Below are 18,865 nucleotides of genomic sequence, written 5' to 3'. Positions count from 1 at the left end.
ATCTGAATCCAGAACATTGTTACTCAGAGTGCCTCAGGACGTCTCAACCCGCCCACCACAGCATATGAAGAATTTTCATACGTGCAGTCACCGCCGTAAACCCGGGAAGTGTGGCATCCATTTACGGACAGCTAGCTCCAAATAAAACACTCATGCAGTAGAGGGTCAGATTGAATGCTCTGGCGAGATGCTGGAGCCCTGGGAGGGCAGCTTGACCCCAATGATCCCGGACTCCGGGATGCCCTGGCGACCTCTGAACCTACAGGCTGATCGTAGCTCGTGGTAACGGCCCACGAGCAGCCAATTAATACACGTCCAAGGTTTTTGTTCCAACCCGCAAGGGTCTTACGGGGTGGGAATGATTAACTACACCGTGGACCATGCAGAACACGAGCTGCCCCTGTAAGGGTTGGAGGACCTCTAACAATGTCTGGCTATGTATAAATAGAGTCGTCAGTAAGGTTCCGACTAATGAAGACCCGGTTGGGAGCTACTGGAGCTGTATATACTAGTCGTTATAAAATAAAGTAGGTTTTTGTTTCTACAAACTGGGTGTGGATTCTTCGTGGCCTTTGATACACCATCAATAATAGACGACGAGTGATAAACGTAACTGAGGCTTTAATACACTAAACAGCAAGCCTCCTGCCTCTGGACCCGAACTGGGTCCGGAGGCGGAGACTTGCCACTTTATACAGAAGCCTGAGGGGAGGAGCCACAGGCGGAGCCAGCCTGGACAAGCCCAGGCATGTACAATACAGCACCGTGCATATAATACAATAACGTGGTTTACCACAGCCTTATACCAGTTTTGTTCCGTAATGTGTTGGCTGAAGGGAAGATTGTTGGCCAGGGCACACGAAAACGAACCAACGCTTCTCCTTTGACAATGTCCTGGGGATCTAACATAGGTAGGCCCTCAGTTTAACAACGCATTCTGTAGGTGGAATGGCTATCAATACGTCGCAAAGGCAAGATTGGTGACAATCACCTTGAGCTAAATGATCGACCTCCCTGATCCTCCAGCGGTGAATCTTCCTCACAACCTGCTGGAAAAATAATTAGAGTAGGTCGCAGTGAGCACGGCAGCAGCTTGGGAAGAACAAAGAACAAAGAAAAGTACAGCACAGGAACAGGCCCTTCGGCCCTCCAAGCCCGTGCCGACCATGCTGCCCGACTAAACTACAATCGTCTACACTTCCTGGGTCCGTATCCCTCTATTCCCATCCTATTCATGTATTTGTCAAGATGCCCTTAATGTCACTATCGTCCCTGCTTCCACCACCTCCTCCGGCAGATACCTGATAAATCTGGTAAATCTGGAGTGGGCAGCATGGTAGCATTGTGGATAGCACAATTGCTTCACAGCTCCAGGGTCCCAGGTTCGATTCCGGCTTGGGTCACTGTCTGTGCGGAGTCTGCACGTTCTCCCCATGTGTGCGTGGGTTTCCTCCGGGTGCTCCGGTTTCCTCCCACAGTCCAAAGATGTGCAGGTTAGGTGGATTGGCCTTGATAAATTGACCTTAGTGTCCAAAATTGTCCTTAGTGTTTGGTGGGGTTGCTGGGTTATGGGGATAGGGTGGAGGTGTTGACCTTGGGTAGGGTGCTCTTTCTAAGAGCCGGTGCAGACTCGATGGGCCGAATGGTCTCCTTCTGCACTGTAAATTCTATGATAATCTATGATCTCTTCTGCACCCTCTCTAACGCCTCCACATCCTTCTGGTAGTGTGGTGACCAGAATTGAACACTATACTCCAAGTGTGGCCTAACTAAGCGACAGGGTCAATATGGCCAAAGTAAAATCTCATTCCGATGTGGCCCACTTTTCTTTTAAATTTAGAGTACCCAATTCATTTTCTTTTTCCAATTAAGGGGCAATTTAGCGTGGCCAATCCACCTACCCTGCACAGCTTTGGGTTGTGGGGGCGAAACCCACACAAACACGGGGAGAATGTGCAAACTCCACACGGACAGTGACCCAGAACCGGGATCGAACCTGGGACCTCGGCGCCGTCGAACCTGGGACCTCGGCGCCGTCGATGTGGCCCACTTAACACCGGTTGCACTTTTAAAAAATAGTCAACCACTTTTCTGTGGATCCGGAGTCACATGAAAATGAAATGAAAATCGCTTATTGTCACAAGTAGGCTTCAAATGAAGTTACTGTGAAAAGCCCCTAGTCGCCACATTCCGGTACCTGTTCGGGGAGTCTGGTACGGGAATTGAACCGTGCTGCTGGCCTGCCTTGGTCTGCTTTCAAAGCCAGCGATTTAGCCCTGTGCTAAACCAGCCACTTCACGTAGGCCAGACCGGGTAAGGATGACAGATTTCCTTCCCTAAAGGACATCGGAGAGCAAGATGGGTTTTTACAACAATCGACATTACACGTTCACCATCTGCCGTGAAGAGGATTTGAACCCAAGCCCCCAGATTATTAGTCCAGCGACAAGACCACTATGTCAACACTGCCCCTAAATCAACGGATCATCAAAACATTAAAGGGTGCAGCACCGGAGAGCGACCATTCTGCCCAATAAGCCTGTGACAGCCCTTCCAAAGATGAATCCCCTTCGTCCTACTCTCCCCCTCCCTCCCCCTCCCCCACCCTGCCCCCACCCCCCCACCCCCATCGCCACATCCCTGCAATGTTGTTCTCCCACAAATATTTATTCCTTTCTGAACATTATTATTATTGAAGGCAGGATTTTCCTGTTCTCAAATGTCAGTCAAGGGATTCAGGAGGTCATGAGATTATTATGTGAGCAGAAACAATGTCCATGGTTACGGGGGTGGGGTGGGGTGGGGAAGGGAAATGGGAACAAGCCAGGATGCTCGTTTGGAGAGCTAGCACAGACACGATAGGCCGAATGGCCTCCTAATGCACCGTAACAATTCTGTGATTCCATGTGGCTAGTCCAAAACGGACATACAATGAACGGGATTCTCTGGCCTCCTCGCAGTGTGTGCCCCTCGGCAGTCGATGGTGGCCCTCAGCTGTCTGGCGTTTGGCCTCCCGCTGCCTAGATAGAAGACCAACTTCCGCTCTTAACCGGTGCCCGGGGACACCCTGTGGTGCAGGTGGGCTAACAATTTAACTGCGTGTGTATGTATTTCCCCGGCATTGCATAACAATCAAGGTGAGGGGGACAGTGGGGTATGGACGGGCTGAACAAGTGACAGCCAAGAAAGCCTTCAAATACTGAGACCTCATGCCTGCTTTCTTGCCTCAGTGAAAAGCGTATTCTCGCAGGACTTGTTTTGAGAACACGCTTCCAATAGATTACAAAGGGGCCTGCTAGAATTGGCCTGGATGCTAAAATGAATTACATTCCAGATTTAATGACTGGACTTTGCATTCCCATCGGAGGTTCGATGGACATCAGACGTGGTAACCTCAGGGCGAGCGACCTTTAATGAGGAGACTGTATCCAGTTCCTGCACCCCGTACTGAGGGATGCTGGGAAGATGAGAGGCAGAATTTAGAAGTGACGGGGTGAGAGGATGCAAATCCCCCAGTGTGCGCTGTGGGAGATGCTGGTTTAGTGGTAATGTGACAGGGCGAGGGACCCTCTGGGCTTGACGAATGCTCTTCGGACCGTGGGTTCAAATCCCACCCCGGCAGCTGCTGCGACTTAACATAGAACATAGAACAAACAGTGCGGAAGGAGGCCAATCGGCCCATCGAGTCTGCACCGACCCACTTAAGCCCTCACTTCCACCTATCCCCGTAACCCATTAACCCCTCCTAACCTTTTTTGGAAACTAAGGGCAATTTAGAAAGGCCAATCCGCCTAACCCGCACGTCTTTGGACTGTGGGAGGAAACCGGAGCACCCGGAGGAAACCCACGCAGACACGGGGAGGATGTGCAGACTCCGCACAGACAGTGACCCAGTGAGGAATCGAACCTGGGACCCTGGCGCTGTGAAGCCACAGTGCTAACCATTTGCGCCACCGTGCTGCCCGAAATTCAACATTTTTGCAAAAACTGGACTTGAAAGCCAGCTTTGGTAACGGTGACCCTGAAACCATCAGTGAGTGCTGTTTTTTTAAAACAAAAAACACTTGGTTCACTGGGAAATCTGCCTTCCTTACCTGCTCTGGCCTACATGTGATTCCTGATCACTCAAGCAGTGCACAATCCAAAATGGCCGACCAAGCCTCCCAGTTCAACGCAAAATTCAGGGTGGGCAGCCAATGCTGGGCCGAAACAGCGACCGCACGTCCCATGAAAGAATAAAGGATTTTTTTTTAACCTCGGTGGTTGCTTACATCAGGCAGCACGGTAGCACAGTGGTTAGCACAGTTGCTTCGCAGCTCCACAGTGTGGGGCTCGGTAATGTATAAATGTCGGGCTTTCGCTCCCTTCTACGTCACCTATCAATAAAACCAAAGGTCCCGCTCTGATTGACAATCTCTTCAAATTGTCTTTCTACCGATAAAGTTTTGTGTTGTGTTCTAATTACAGCGGATGGCATAGCTGAAAAGATCAGACCCCAGAGGGAAACCTGACTTTTGACGTAGCCTAACCTTTTCTCTTAGAAACCACGGTGGAAAGTTACTGAACAAATTCACAGGAGTCTACCGATGAATTTTCAACGCAAAGAATTAAATATTTATTTGTCAAGAAAAAATTGAATTATATTACACCAGACAAAGAGGTTGGAAAGCTCTCAACACAAACAAAATATTCATCATTCCTCCACCCCAGCAATATCTTCACAGACACATACAAGTTCAGAAAGATAAAACAATTTACGATATCTTTCTTGTATTCTAATATCCAAGGTAAGTATAAGAGTGAGTTAACTGGGGAACTGTAGTGTTTTATCCTGCATGGGCCTGAAGAGGTAGGGATGATTAACTACCCTTTGGATCTTACAGTTATGACCTCCCCCAATAAGGAGGTGGGGATCCTTAACAATTCTGCGCTTTTGTAAGGAACCTCCTATGAATCCCTGCCTGACCCATTTCTTTTCCTTTTCATTTCTGTTATTCTGCTATTTCAATTTTTGTACCTGGACAATTAATCAGACCTATGCCTTTATGCTGAACGGCACCTTAAACCCCAGCACATTGCACTCCTCTGTACTTGGCAGATGCGACCTAATCAGGTTCCTCGCATCTCTCAGAAACTCACCAAGGCGTTTGTCAAATTTGTGAACCAACCCAGTTGGTCTCCAATCTCCTCATTTGAAACTCTCACCTTAGAATGGTCTCCAACATGGACGGCCACAAGAATGCGTTTCAATCTTGGTTCCTGGCCTGAAGAACACAAAGGACACAAACTGCGCCGGGTGAAACCATTTTCCCCGGCTGACACAAATGCAGAGGGCCCGAGGTTCTGTGGGATCTGCAGCCCCCGACCTACGACTTACGGTGCGCATCGGCGTTTTCCAAATATTGTAAGACTGCCCCTTCCCCCATGCTACCGCTACACCCCATCCCAGTCTCCGCTCCTATTTTAAAACTGTATCATTTAGTTTATCTGCACCTTCCAACTGGATCACCTCACACATGATGAGTTGCTCAAACAGTCTATAATATGTTGCTATCATTGATTTAGCGCTAGGGACCCACCAATGGGCGGGCCGGCCTCTCTGGCTGGGGGCCTCCTTTCTTCCACGCCGGCCCCTGTAGCCCTGCGCCATGTTGCGGCGAGGCTGGCGCGTTGAAGGGAGCCACTGCGCGTGCGCGGATCCCGCGGCGCCCATTTGATGCTGGGATCAGCAGCTGGAGCGGCGGGAACCGCTCCAGTGCCGTGCTGGCCCCCTGTGGGGGCCGGAATTGCTGATCCTGAGGCCGTGTTTACCGCCGTCGAGAAACGCAACGGTGTTTCCGACGGCGTCAACACTTAGCCTCAGGATCAGAGAATCCTGCCCACTGTGTTCACTAATAGCCACATTCACAATCGATTGGATATAATGACCCTAAATGCATTTGGAGAAGGTCGAAGATGAGCAACTGGCAATTTGCTCCCAGCCCCCAGGTGTGCATTACTGCTGCAGTGTTACTGACCCAAGACACTCACAGGACTGCGCCCGGGAATAATTATAAAACAGCACCGACAATAATAACGGACATTTACATCGCACCTGAATGTCGCTGAACATTGAAAAGCGCTTAGCAGCTGGTTAGCGAAACAGGGCTTCTCGCTATTGAGAGAGTTTGTGGACTTGTTCAGTTTCGTAGTCTCCTCCCACCCAGCCCAGTGTCCCAGCAGTCCCCTATTTAACATGCGCTCAAGTAATATCCTCTCTCTCTGAACTTCAGCAACGCGAGTGACCGACCTTAACAATGGAACTTGACGGGACATTAACACACAGGCACATTCTCAAACAAAGTTTGACGTTGTGTTGCTCAAGGAGACATAGAGCAGGTGACCAAGAGCTTGGTCACAAGAAGCAAGCTTTCAGGCGTGCCTTCAATGTGGAAAGGAACTCAGAGAGGTGGAGAGGCTCAAGGACAGCATTCTGATGTTTAGGCCCTCCAATTGGCCGCCAATATTGCAACAATAAAAACCTAAGGATGTACGAGAGCCCAGAATTGGGCGGGGTGCAGATATCCCAGAGTTGGATGGGCTGGAGGAGATGACAGGGATAGGGAGAGACGAGGTCATGCTGAGATTTGCAAACCAGGGTGGGAATCTTAAAATGGAGGTGTCGCAGGAGCCAATGTAGGTTGGTGAAGGTTGGGATGATGGCTACATCAGACTCCTATTTATTGACTACAGCTCCGCCTTCAACACCATAATCCCAGCCAAGCTCATATCAAAGCTCCAAAACCTAGGACTTGGCTCCCCACTCTGCAACTGGATCCTCGATTTCCTGACTAACAGACCACAATCAGTAAGAATGAACAACAACATCTCCTCCACAATAGTCCTCAACACCGGGGCCCCGTAAGGCTGCATACTTAGCCCCCTACTCTACTCCCTGTACACACACGACTGCGTGGCAAAACTTGATTCCAACTCCATCGACAAGTTTGCTGACGATATGACCATAGTGGGCCGGATCTCGAATAACGATGAGTCCGAATACAGGAGGGAGATAGAGAACCTAGTGGAGTGGTGTAGCGACAACAATCTCTCCCTCAATGCCAGCAAAACTAAAGAGCTGGTCATTGACTTCAGGAAGCAAAGTACTGTACACACCCCTGTCAGCATCAACGGGGCCGAGGTGGAGATGGTTAGCAGTTTCAAATTCCTAGGGGTACACATCTCCAAAAATCTGTCCTGGTCCACCCACATCGACGCTACCACCAAGAAAGCACAACAGCGCCTATACTTCCTCAGGAAACTAAGGAAATTCGGCATGTCCACATTAACCCTTACCAACTTTTACAGATGCACCATAGAAAGCATCCTATCGGGCTGCATCACAGCCTGGTATGGCAACTGCTCGGCCCAGGACCGCAAGAAACTTCAGAGAGTCGTGAACACCGCCCAGTCCATCACACGATCCTGCCTCCCATCCATTGACTCCATCTACACCTCCCGCTGCCTGGGGAAAGCAGGCAGCATAATCAAAGACCCCTCCCACCCGGCTTACTCACTCTTCCACCTTCTTCCATCGGGCAGGAGATACAGAAGTCTGAGAACACGCACGAACAGACTCAAAAACAGCTTCTTCCCCACTGTTACCAGACTCTTAAATGACCCTCTTATGGACTGACCTCATTAACACTACACCCTGTATGCTTGACCCGATGCCGGTGCTTATGTAGTTACATTGTACATGTTGTGTTGCCCTATTATGTATTTTCTTTTCTTCCCTTTTCTTCCCATGTATTTAATGATCTGTTGAGCTGCTCGCAGAAAAATACTTTTCACTGTACCTCGGTACACGTGACAAGAAACAAATCCAATCCAATCCAATGCAAGCATCCGAAAGGGAATGTTGGCGGGAAAGGGACAATGTGCAGGGTTTCGGGGAGAGGGGACAGGAGTGGCACACAGCGAATCTCTTATTCCGAGAGCAATTAACTGCGGATGATGGGATCAGACATCAACCCTCGGGAGCCAGCTGCCGATCTCGCCTTGCAACAGCGCATTTTAATTTGGGGTGATTTAAGAAAAATATGAGGCGCCGGCGGCAATTGCAAAAGGCTCCTCTCGGCTCAACTTCTCATTTTCACTTTTGTGCGGACACAGTTAATTAAACCCATTGAACAAATAAAGTCAGACCGAGCTCTCCTGTGAACTGAAGCAGGATCCTGTGGGTAGTGAAGTGTTTAGTGGATGGGGGAATATTAATGAATGGATTAGAATTTGTTAGCAGGCACCGTGGCAACAGAGGTGGAGTTTTTATTTTGCAGGGAAATTAGAGTGCGACTGGAGATGATTTTATTACTTATAACTTCAGGGGGAGAAGGTGGCGCAGTGGTAATGTGACAGGACCAGTAATCCAGAGGTCCAGGCTCTGGGGACATCAGTTCAAATCCCGCCACAGGATTTGGCGGAATTCAAATTCAATTAATTAATAAATCAGGAATGTAAAACTGGTCTTAGTAATCAACGATTGTCCTTAAAAAAAAAATCTGGATCTATTTAAGGACAGAGATCTGTCAGTCTGGCCTCCATGTGACTCTAAGCCCATGACCAGTGTTGACTCATAAATGGCCACTCAGGGCAATTTGGGATGGCCAGCAAATGCTGATGCCCACATCCCACGAGAGAACCAAGGACAGAGTCAGGGGGTAGCCAGCCTCGGGCACATACAGCAACGGGGAGAGCCTTTCTCAGAGTCGGTCGCCAAACTCCCGCCGGGTCGGAGAATCGCGCCACGCCGTCCCGATGCCGGGACGCAATTCTCCGCAATGCGGAGAGTCGGCACCATTGGCACCGGGCCGGCGCGCCGATTCGCCGGGCCGGATGGGCCGAGCGGCCGTCAACAAAAAGCCGAGTCCTGCCGACGGCCGTTCTAACCTGCCGCGGGCCAACGGGACCTCGGCGTCGAAGGGTCCAGGTGCAGCCTGTGGAGGGGGGGTCCGACACCGCGGGGGGGGGGGGCCTTCCGCCATGGCCTGGCCCGCAATCGGGGCCCACCAATCGGCGAGCCGGCCTCTCTACCCCCGGTCCTCCTTCCCTCTGCGCCGGCTCCTGTAGCCCTGCGCCATTTGGCGTCGGGGCCGACGCGGGGAAGAAGGCCCCTGCGCATGCGTTAGTTGGCGCCGGCTCAACTGCGCATGCACGGACCCCGCGGCGCCGGGTTCAGGCCGGGATCGGCAGCTGGGGCGGCGAATGGACAGAAACTGTCTGCCCCCATTGACGCCTTGAGATTTTCGATCAAATCACCTCCAGGGCTCCAAAATGCCAAGGAAACCAACACCATTTTGTGTAATTTCTCCTCGCATTTGAACCTATTCTGTCTGGGTCTCATTCTGTCAAATCAGCGCTGTACTCCCGTCAAGAATAATGCAACCTCCTTGAAACCTGGTGCCTGGAACTGCTGTCAGTGCGCCAGGTGTGGTCTAACGGGGGCTCTGCGGAGTTGAAGCAGATGTCCTACACCCCTGCATTCTGGTCCACAAGATATAAATATGGGCAGCACGATAGCACAGTGGTTAGCACTGTCGCTTCACAGCGCCGGGATCCCGGGTTCAATTCCCGGCTTGGGTCACTGTAGCGCAATGACATTAGGGCTTCCAGTCCCACATGACCCCCAATACATACTACCACAGTCGCTGTCTGCGCGGAGTCTGCACGTCCTCCCCGTGTCTGCGTGGGTTTCCTCCGGGTGCTCCGGTTTCCTCCCCCAAGTCCCGGAAGACGTGCTGTTAGGTGAATTGGACATTCTGAATTCTCCCTCCGTGTACCCGAACAGGCGCCGGAATGTGGCGACGAGGGGCTTTTCACAGTAACTTCATTGCACTGTTAATGTAAGCCTACTTGTGACAGGAATAAAGATTTTGTTAAATTACAGATTAGCATTCCGTGAGCATTTTTGATTGTTCTTTTTTTGTCCCAGTTCATGATATTGGAGTGATTTTGTACGTGGGGCCCGCCCCGCGTCCAAGTCTCTCTGCGCCGCCAGTACTCCACACTGCTCGCCATTCAGAAGTTACACTGCGCCACCCTCTTTTGACTCAACTCAATGAACACACATTTAGGTGCACTGACGTTCACTTGCTAAAGTCTTGTCCATTGCTGGAGGGCCATTTGTTCTGTTGGATAGCTTGGTGTCGGGGTTGTGTTGAGCGCTGCCCAGGACGCCGGGCAGAGGGTGGGTTCTGAGAGGGTGGCCATACCAGCTCCCTCGGGGGGGTGGGCGGGGGGGGGGGGGGGGGGTGGTGGATAGTCGTCGCGCTGCTGTCCCGGGGGGTGTTGCAGATCTGGAAGAAACAAGTGCGATGCAAAAAACCAATGGGGGTGATGAAGGCTGAGGGTGCTGATAGTGGCCCAGAACGAGATTAGAAGGTGTGAACGGCAGAACAAAGGTGAGCAGTGTGGCAAAGGGCAACTGTGAATGGAAACCCCCCCCCCCTCCTCCCCGCCCCCCAGGGGTACGCACAGCCGACCGCGACTACCCTCAGAAATCAGCTTCGAAATGGCCGCCCTGTCACAATTTCATCGAGACCCGGATAAATCAGGACCTCATTCCATCAGCCGATCTGCGTCGTGGAGCATTCCTGCTTCTGTTCAGCTTTTTTTGTTTTGCATTCATGGTTTGTGCGTGTGTGTGTGTGTGTGTGACAGGCCTGAAGGTTCGAGTCGCAAATAGAGTGAGGAGCTGGGACTATTAAGAACTTCTGATAACAGCAGCCAACAGGAAGAGTGTTTAACTCCATTTTGGCTAAAAAAAAACCAATATGTCTTTCCTCGCCACTCTTTCCGCAGTCACAGCTTAATAATTGTTTTTTTTGGAAGATGGGTTTATCTTCGAGCTCTGTTACAGGACAGACACGCAGATAGTCCCATTTCATGATTTCTGACACGGCTGTTATCTGCCTTGTCAACACAAAGGCCTCGGTGACGCAAGTGTTTATATGAATTATTCAACCTCTCTGCAATAAAACAAAAATCCCCATCTCTGAATTATTAGCACCTTTCCAGTTTCACAGATCCATGTGTCACTCGACATAATTTGTTCCAATAATGGTATAAAATGCAGCAATGGGTTTTCTAATCCAGAGTGAGAGATAGCCCGAGGGAAGCTTGCTCCCTTTTTGTTTTTGTTTTCACTGGTCTCCTGCTCGCCCTGATTACGGCTCAGCTCCCATTTGGCTGGCGCCTGCTGCCCTGCTGGGCCGCATCCGAGTGTCCACTTCTTGCTGTGAGGCTTTACAGGCCGGCTCCACGCTGCTACAGTCTGGATGGTAAACTGGCAAGAGAGACCCTAATCGGGGAGTCCGTCCGGTACACACCCCCCAAACAGGCGTGTGATACAGGCGATACACACAGACACCGCCACCCCCACCCCCAAACAGGCAGATACACACACGCTCACACCCCCCCCAAACAGGCAGATACACACACGCTCACACCCCCCCCCAAACAGGCAGATACACACACACACACCCCCCCCCAAACGGACAGATACACACACACACACACACCCAATAATCAGATACACACGCACTCACACACCCCAAACAGGCAGATACACACACACTCACACTCCCCAAACAGGCAGATACACACTCACCCCAAACAGACAAATACACACACACTCACACCCCAAACAGGCAGATACACACACTCACACAGACACACACACACCAAACAGGCAGACACACAGGCAAACACATCCCAAACAAGCACATATACACACAGTCACACACACCCAAATAGGCAGACCCCCCCCCCCCAAACATGCAGATACACACTCTCACACCCCAAACAGGCAGCTACACACACAGGCACACACGCCATATACAGGCGGATATACGCACACTCACCCATACACTAAACAGGCAGATACACACAAACACATTCACCCACACCCCAAACAGGCAGATACAGACACACTCGCACACCCCAAACAGGCAGATACAGACACACTCGCACACCCCAAACAGGCAGACACACACAGATACACACATCCCAAAGAGACAGATACACACACACTCACCTGCACATCAAACAGGCAGACACACAAAGACACATACTCATTCAACCCCCCCCAAACAGGCAGATACACAGTATTGCACTCAGGTGTACACACTCATACACACCCCTAACAGGCAGATACACACAAACACACACTAACACACACACCCCAAACAGACAGATGCACACACACTCACAAGACCCCAAACAGGCAGATACACTGAAACACACAACGGCAAACAGCCCAAAGAGGCAGACACACACAGGCACAGACACTCACACACACCCCAAACAGGCAGATACACAGAGACACACAGAAACACAGACACCCTAAATAGACAGATGCACACACTCACACACACCCCAGACAGATACACACAGACGCACACACCCTAGACAGATACACACAGACACACACACACTCATACATGCCCTAATATTTACAGACACACACGCACACCCGAAACAGACAGATACACAGTCCCACACACACCACAGACAGACAGATGCACACAGACACACATTGACACCCACACACTTACACACACCCCAAACAGGCAGATACACACAGAGACACACATTCATGCATACCCTAATTTGACAGACAGACACACACTCACACACACCCTAAACAGACAGATGCACACACTCACACAGATCCCAGACACACACAATCAGACACACACACACACTGTAATCTAAGGCTTTCTTCCTCGTTATTTACCACGCCACCAATTTTTGTGTCTTTTGTAAACTTACTGATCATTCAATATCTGGAAGGGTCATCATAATTATCACATTGAAAGTCTCACTTTCACCTTTTCAGGCCAGGTGCTGACATTGCGTCAAGTAACGGATCTGAGTCATCCCTGCATTTAAATGTGGGGCAAGTGTGGTGGTATGCATTAGGGGTAATACGGTACCTGTGAAGCCGAGAGGCTATTGGCTGACAGGTCCTGGGTCCTGGTTGGATCTGCCGCCTTCTGGCTCCGCCCTGAAGGTGGAGCATAAGAGCTTGAGTTCTCCCAGCAGCCGCATTCTGTAACTGAGCTGCTGGGGAACAAGTCTTGCTTAATAAAGCCTCGATTGATTTCATCACTTCTTGACTTGAGTAATTGTTGCGCTACAATTTATTAAGCAAGCTTAAAAGACTATGGAGCTCCTGATCGCCCCGGAGTGTCTGCGAATCAGCCCCCATGCAGCAAACTCGGCGGCCGTGTTTAAACACTGGCTAGCGTGCTTCGAAGGTTACCTTCGAACGGCCCCCGGCCGGACCACGGAAGATCAGAAAATGCAGGCCCTGCATTCCAGGGTGAGCCCGGAGATCTACACGCTCATCGAAGACGCGGAGGATTTCCCGACGGCGCTCGCCATGCTGAAATAAGTCTACATTCGGCCCATAAACCAGGTCTACGCACGCCACCAACTCGCGACGAGATGGCAAATCCCCGGAGAATCGCTCAACGGATTCTGCAGCGCACTCTTGATTTTGGGGAGGAACTGCAACTGCCCGTCGGTGAGCGCGGTCGAGCACACGGAGCTACTAATCAGAGTTCCGTTTGTGGCAGGTATGACTTCCACGCAAATTCGCCAAAGACTGTTGGAGAAAGACTCGTTAGGACTCACAGAGGCACGGGCCCTTGCGGCCTCCCTCGACGTGGCCTCACAAAACGCCTGCGCCTACGGCCCCGACCGCGCGGCAGCCCCTTGGGCGCCGTGGACCCCATTGCGACCGACTCCCCGGCACCCCGCCCCCCCCCCCCCCCCCCCCCACCCCCCGCAAGCCTGCGCGGCTAGAGCACCAGACCATCCCGGTGGGGCCCGCTGCTATTTTTGCAGGCAGGCGAAACACCCCCGGCAGCACTGCCCAGCCCGCTCAGCAACTTGTAAAAGCTGCGGCCAAAAGGGGCATTACGCAGCGGTGTGCCAGTCCCGGGGGGTCGGTGCAGTCCCTGGGGGAGAACGGGGACAGCGGACTCAGCCCCCACAACGATCCATGTGCGGCCCGCGGGCGCCGCCATTTTGGGTCCCGGACACCACGAGGGGAGGATGGGCGTCGCCATCTTGTGACCCCCCCCCCCCCCCCCCGGCCATGTGCGATTCATGGGGGTGCCCATTTTGTCCACCCCCGACAGCGTGCGGCCCATGGACACCACCATCTTGGCTGATAGCCAAGGACCCCAGCATAGACAGCTCCACGGGGTCTGAGTGAGTGCGTGTGTGTCTCTGTGTATCTGCCTGTCCGGGGTGTGTGAGTGTGTGTGTGTCTCTGTGTATCTGCCTGTCCGGGGTGTGTGAGTGTGTGTGTGTCTCTGTGTATCTGCCTGTCTGGGGTGTGTGAGTGTGTGTGTGTCTCTGTGTATCTGCCTGTCCGGGGTGTGTGAGTGTGTGTGTGTCTGTGTATCTGCCTGTCCGGTGTGTATGAGTGCGTGTGTGTTTCTGTGCATTTGCCTGTCCGGGGTGTGTGAGTGTGTGTGTGTCTGTGTGAGTGTGTCTGTCCGGGGTGTGTGAGTGTGTGTGTGTGTCTCTGTGTATCTGCCTGTCCGGGGCGTGTGAGTGTGTGTGTGTCTCTGTGTATCTGCCTGTCCGGGGTTTGTGAGTGTGTGTGTGTCTGTGTCTGTGTGTCTGTCCGGGGTGTGTGAGTGTGTGTGTGTCTCTGTGTATCTGCCTGTCCGGGGTGTGTGAGTGTGTGTGTGTCTCTGTGTATCTGCCTGTCCGGGGTGTGTGAGTGTGTGTGTGTGTCTGTGTGTGTGTGTCTGTCCGGGGTGTGTGAGTGTGTGTGTGTGTCTCTGTGTATCTGCCTGTCCGGGGTGTGTGAGTGTGTGTGTGTCTCTGTGTATCTGCCTGTCCGGGGTGTGTGAGTGTGTGTGTGTCTGTGTGTGTGTGTCTGTCCGGGGTGTGTGAGTGTGTGTGTGTCTCTGTGTATCTGCCTGTCCAGGGTGTGTGAGTGTGTGTGTGTGTCTGTGTGTGTGTGTCTGTCCGGGGTGTGTGAGTGTGTGTGTGTCTCTGTGTATCTGCCTGTCTGGGGTGTGTGAGTGTGTGTGTGTCTGTGTGTGTGTGTCTGTCCGGGGTGTGTGAGTGTGTGTGTGTCTCTGTGTATCTGCCTGTCCAGGGTGTGTGAGTGTGTGTGTGTGTCTGTGTGTGTGTGTCTGTCCGGGGTGTGTGAGTGTGTGTGTGTGTCTCTGTGTATCTGCCTGTCTGGGGTGTGTGAGTGTGTGTGTGTTTCTGTGTATCTGCCTGTCCGGGGTGTGTGAGTGTGTGTGTGTCTGTGTGTGTGTGTCTGCCGGGTTGTGTGAGTGTGTGTGTGTCTCTGTGTATCTGTCTGTCCGGGTTGTGTGAGTGTGTGTGTGTCTGTGTGTGTGTGCCTGTCCGGGGTGTGTGAGTGTGTGTGGCTCTGTGTATCTGTCTGTCCGGGTTATGTGAGTGTGTGTGTGTCTGCCGGGTTGTGTGTGTGTGTCTGTCTGGGATGAGTATGTGTGTCTGGGATGTGTGTGTGTGCGTGTGTGTGTCTGTGTCTGGGATGTGTGAGTGTGTTTAAGGGCATCTTGACAAATACATGAATAGGATGGGAATAGAGGGATATGGACCCAGGAAGTGTAGAAGATTGTAGTTTAGCCGGGCAGCATGGTCGGCACGGGCTTGGAGGGCCGAAGGGCCTGTTCCTGTGCTGTACATTTCTTTGTTCTTTGTTCTTTGTGTGTGTGTCTGTCCAGGGTGTGTGAGTGTGTCTGTGTGAGTCTGTCCGGGTTGTGTGAGTGTGTCTGTGTGTGTCTGTCCGGGGTGTGTGAGTGTGTCTGTGTGTGTCTGTCCGGGGTGTGTGAGTGTGTCTGTGTGTGTCTGTCCGGGGTGTGTGAGTGTGTCTGTGCGTGTCTGTCCAGGGTGTGTGAGTGTGTCTGTGTGTGTGTCTGTTGGGGAGGGGGGAGGAGGGGGGTGAGTCTGAGCTGGTGAAAGGGTTAGAATACAAGGCTACTGACCAAGTGCAGGAGAATTGGATGAGAATGGCTCGGTTCTTGATGGCCAGGGGCTGACAAGACGGGCTGGAGGGCCTGCTTTTCATGCTGCGAAAGCTCTGTGGCTCCCTCCTCGCGTGAAACCTCCTGAGTGACGGGCTGCCGACTGCGAGCGGCGCACAGCGACTGGGGTGACGGGGCCGGGCCGCTCTCGCTCTCAGGCAGGAGTCCGCATCGGCTGCGGCCCCCAGCGCGCTGGCGAGGAATGAACAGCACCCCCCCCCCACCACCCCCCCCTGAGATAATTGCCGTTTGGCAGCTCGGTGACAGGCTACCAGGCTTTTCTCGCTTTAAATGTGAGGGATCAGATCCATCTGCTCAGCGAACATCAATCCAGTGCACCGTGAGCCCACAATTAACGGCATTACATGGGGACTAACTGTCGGAGTAATCAGACAGAGATGTACTGTGACTGACGGGGCACAAACAGCAAGCTGCTTCAAACTCTGGGGGGCGGGGGGGGGGGGGGGGGGGGGGGGGACGGGAGGAGGAGGGGGAAGGGGGGGGGGGGGGTGGAGAGAGAAACAATCTTTCAATTCTTCCCAATCCGCTGTTTAACTTTTACACTGAAAAATCATTGCCGGCTGAGGAAAGACGCAGTCTTTTCTTAAGTATTCACCGCTTTAAGCTTTCCTCCTTCAAGTCGGTAATGGACGTGTTGCTTGGCACTTGCCCTTCACTTAAAGGGAAGCTTTTGACATGGTAATTTTTCAGCCTCCTGCTTGCGAATCCTTCAAGCTTAGTCATCAACTTTTGACACTCGAAACCATTTCGACTCCTCAACCCCCACTTAGCCCCGGCGAAGGGGGTGGTCCGTTTCGGATCCACTCACGTCTTTCCCCTCAGGAGTTTCCCTCCCAGAAAACAAACTCGCTGGAAAGAAAAAGGAAAAGTTTGGCGCGCCCTGCAAACTCGGGAGGAGGGAACAATGACTGACAGTGCGCCGTTCGAGGCTGACAGTCTCTCTCTCCCTCACTCTCTCTCTCTCTCTCTCTCTCGAGTCAGTCTTGGCTTGCGAATGCCAGAATCATGGATTGGGAGCGAACGGCTGCCGCACTCTCAAACCAATCTGACAGTCCTTGTCGGGGTCGCTGTACGTTGTCGGTAACCTCTAGCTGGGAGGACGCGTTTTATTGAGATTATTTTGTTTATTAAACGGACGACGGGAACAAAGATTTGAAAATCAACCAAGTGAAAGATTTGAAAATCAACCGATCAATCCACATGCCGCACTCGCCATTAAACAACAAGGAAATGTCGCTGTTCCCTATTGGTACCAATACAAAGCTGATTTTCATACAAAAAACGAACAAAGGGTATCACTCAGGGCAGCACGGCAGCACAGTGGTTAGCACTGCGGCTTCACAGCGCCGGGGTCCCGGGTTCGTTTCCCGGCTTGGGTCACTGTCTGTGCGGAGTCTGCACGTTCTCCCCCGTGACTGAACAAAGAACAAAGAACAAAGAAAAGTACAGCACAGGAACAGGCCCTTCAAACCTGTGCCGACCATGCTGCCCATAGACATAGAATTTACAGCGCAGAAGGAGGCCATTTGGCCCACCGAGTCTGCACCGGCTCTTGGAAAGAGCACCCCGCCCAAGGTCAACACCTCCCCCCTGTCCCCATAACCCAGTAACCCCACCCAACACTAAGGGCAATTTTGGACACTAAGGGCAATTTATCACGGCCAATCCACCTGACCTGCACATCGTTGGAGTGTGGGAGGAAACCGGAGCACCCGGAGGAAACCCACGCACACACGGGGAGGATGTGCAGACTCCGCACAGACAGTGACCCAAGCCGGAATCGAACCTGGGACCCTGGAGCTGTGAAGCAATTGTGCTAACCACAATGCTACCGTGCTGCCCCATCTAAACTAAAATCTTCTACACTTCCTGGGTTTCTCCCGGGTGCTCCGGTTTCCTCCCACAAGTCCCGAAAGACGCGCTGTTAGGTAATTTGGACATTCTGAATTCTCCCTCTGTGTACCCGAACAGGCGCCGGAGTGTGGCGACTAGGAGATTTTCACAGTAACTTCACCGCCGTGTTAATGTAAGCCTACTTGTGACAATAAAGATTATTATTATTTCTCCTCTGAGGTTCCTCAACAGAAACAGAGGATAAGCCTGAGAATGTGTTACCTTGTCCAGAACTTTGCCGTAGAAGTGATCTGTTCATCAATGTGTGACTTGTTCCACGTATCAGTGCCATTTTCTGTCCAGGGGCCGCAGCTGTGCAGCGCCTCCCACACGGCCCAATCTCACCGGAATCAAAGCCTGGCATCCACATAGTCCCGGCGCTCAAGGTGCGGTTTGACTTCCAGCGTGTTTAACCCGCGGTGACGTGCCAGTTACAGGCAGCACTCACCACACCAGCAACAAAAGCATCAGCAATCTGCAAAAGCATTTCTTCAATGGCATCATCAGGTGGTCCATTTGCTTCATTGAAGATGACTGGAACTTAATCACTTGTTAAAAACACCAACAAAAATAAGAACTTTCATTTATACAGAACCCTTCACATCACTGGAAGGCCCCGCCACACTTTGTAGCCAATTAATATTGCCAAAATAGTAGCCCATAAGACAAGGGGGTGAATTTGGTCATTCGGCCAATCGAGTCAGCTCCATCATTCAATGGGTTGTGATAATCCTCAGCTCCACTTTCCTGCCTTATCCCCATAACCCTTGATTCCTTCGCCTGATTAAAAAGCTGTCTATCTCAGCCTTGAACATAACATAGAAGCATAGAAAATAGGAGCAGGAGGAGGCCATTCGGCCCATCGAGCCTGCTCTACCATTCATCGA

The 18,865-nt window shown here is 51.9% G+C and overlaps 1 long non-coding RNA gene across 1 annotated transcript in view; it reads right to left on the bottom strand.

The window, feature by feature from the left end:
* Positions 1-625: 625 nt before the first annotated feature.
* LOC140403400 (uncharacterized) overlaps positions 626-18,865 on the bottom strand; it is a 269,765-nt gene continuing 251,525 nt past the window's right edge. The window contains exon 5 of the long non-coding RNA XR_011938300.1: positions 626-1,049. This is a non-coding gene — a long non-coding RNA (uncharacterized lncRNA). The remainder of the gene's footprint in view (positions 1,050-18,865) is intronic.

Source organism: Scyliorhinus torazame, chromosome 27 (assembly GCF_047496885.1).
Source record: "Scyliorhinus torazame isolate Kashiwa2021f chromosome 27, sScyTor2.1, whole genome shotgun sequence".
NCBI classification, from domain to species: domain Eukaryota; kingdom Metazoa; phylum Chordata; class Chondrichthyes; order Carcharhiniformes; family Scyliorhinidae; genus Scyliorhinus; species Scyliorhinus torazame.
This window is presented reverse-complemented; position numbering and strand designations above follow the sequence as displayed.